At 45.0% G+C, this 2,145-nt stretch overlaps 1 protein-coding gene across 2 annotated transcripts in view; it reads right to left on the bottom strand.

The window, feature by feature from the left end:
* Positions 1-2,145, bottom strand: part of Fermt1 (FERM domain containing kindlin 1) — a 38,343-nt gene that overhangs the window by 34,971 nt on the left and 1,227 nt on the right. The window lies entirely within an intron of this gene.

The raw sequence follows: 2,145 nt of genomic DNA, 5'->3' as shown, positions 1-2,145 counted from the left end.
CAGAGCATCTTATGGCAGTGTGGGGCAGAGCCAGAGACGCGGAAACCCAGGGAGCTTCTGTGGCAGTGTGGGGCAGAGCCAGAGACGTGGAAACCCAGGGAGCTTCTGTGGCTCACACCCTGAATCACAGCAGGCAGGTGAAAAGAAGAGACGTCCAATTCAGAACCCGTTTCACACCAGACCCGAAACTGGGATTTAATGATGTCTGAAGGGCACTGCTTTCATTATAATGGGTTATGACTTAGGATGATCTTTTCCAGTTCCCACCATTTGCCTGCAAATTTCATGATTTCCTTGTTTTTAATTGCTGAGTAGTATTCCATTGTGTAGATGTACCACACTTTCTGTATCCATTCCTCAGCTGAGGGACATCTGGGTTGTTTCCAGGTTCTGGCTATTACAAATAAAGCTGCTACAAACATGGTTGAACAAATGTCCTTGCTAAGTGAGGTATCCCAGAAGCAGAAAGACACACAGGGTATATACTCACTCATAAGTGGATATTAGACATATAATATAGGATAAACATACTAAAATCTGTACACCTAAAGAAAGAAGGAGGACTCTGGCTAAGATGCTCAATCCCTGTTCAGAAAGGCAGAGAGGATGGACATCGGAAGAGGGAGAAAACAGGGAACAGGACAGGAGCCTACCACAGAGGGCCTCTGAAAGACTCTACCCAGCAGGGTATTAAAGCAGATACTGAGACTCATAGACAAACTTTGTGCAGAGTGCAGGGAATCTTATGAAAAAAGGGGGAGATAGAAAGACCTGGAGGTGACAGGAGCTCCACAAAGAGGGCAACAGAACCAAAATATCTGGGCACAGGGGTCTTTTCTGAGACTGATACTCCAACCAAGGACCATTCATGGAGATAACCTAGATCCCCTGCACAGATGTAGACCATGGCAGCTCAGTGTCCAAGTGGGTACCCTAGTAATGGGAACAGGGACTGTCTCTGATATGAACTGATTGGCCAGCTCTTGGATCACCTCCCCCTGAGGAGGAGGAGCAGCCTTACCAGGCCACAGAGGAAGACAATGCAGCCACTTCTGATGAGACCTGATAGACTAGGATCAGAGGGAAGGAGAGGAGGACCTCCTCTATCAGTGGACTTGGGGAGGGACATGGGTGGAGAAGGGGGAGAGATTGGGAGGGGAGGAGGGAGAGAGCTACAGGAGGGATACAAACTGAATAAACTGTAATTAATAAAAAAAATACCAGAAAAAGAAAAAAAGAAATCCATTGGGAATCATATCATAGTTGTAAAACATAGTAAAAAAAAGTCATGATTTTATTAAAAAAAAAAAGAAATTACAAACATTTTCATCATAAAAAAAAAGAATGTTAAATGCAAGTGGCTGAAAAACCTGTAATAAAAAGTCAAACCAGAAAACAAAACAAAACAAGAAAATAACTGGTAATTACATCACCAATGGAACACCACCACGTGTTCATTTCAGACGGGGTATTTGCCAGCACTAAGTGAATCTCAGAAATACACCAGATGCACTCACTACCACACATCGATGGACCACTGCCCCCCTGAACATGGTTAGGACAGATTTACAGTGTTTGACTCAAGCTCCAGGGCTCAGGAGTGCTGTACAACCAGAAGAACCCGCCAGTGTGGTGCAGGGGCGCAGAGCCTCTGGGCACAGGCCCTCAGGGCGACTGCTGGCATTCAGTGATCCTCAGTGATCATTCAGTGATCCAGAAATGCCCCTCCTCAGTCTACAGGGGCATTTCTGCTCTCTGCACCAGCCACCATCCTGGAGCCAGCTCCTTCACTCCCAACACCCGCTTCAGAACCAGGAAACCTGGGCTGTGGGAAGGTAGGCCACTTATGTAAATCTTATTAAGGTCGAGGGACCCAAATAAGAATCCACCCCCCTTTTACTCTATCAGGAGAGAAAACTTTTAACACATGAATGAAATTTTAACCTTTAATAACAGCTATCATTTCTATAAACAAATCAGCAGTGAAGAGACCAAAAAACAAAACAAAACAAAACAAAACAAAAAACCCCCCAAAAAACCAAAACAATAAAAAATCCCCAAGAATAACCCCCAAAACAAAACAACCCCCCCAAACACACACACACACACACACACACACACACACACACACACACACACACACAC

This window comes from Psammomys obesus, unplaced genomic scaffold, assembly GCF_907164565.1.
Source record: "Psammomys obesus unplaced genomic scaffold, mPsaObe1.curated_primary_1811, whole genome shotgun sequence".
Lineage (NCBI taxonomy): Eukaryota > Metazoa > Chordata > Mammalia > Rodentia > Muridae > Psammomys > Psammomys obesus.
The sequence above is the reverse complement of the archived record's forward strand: the minus strand, read 5'-3'. Positions and strand labels throughout refer to the sequence as shown.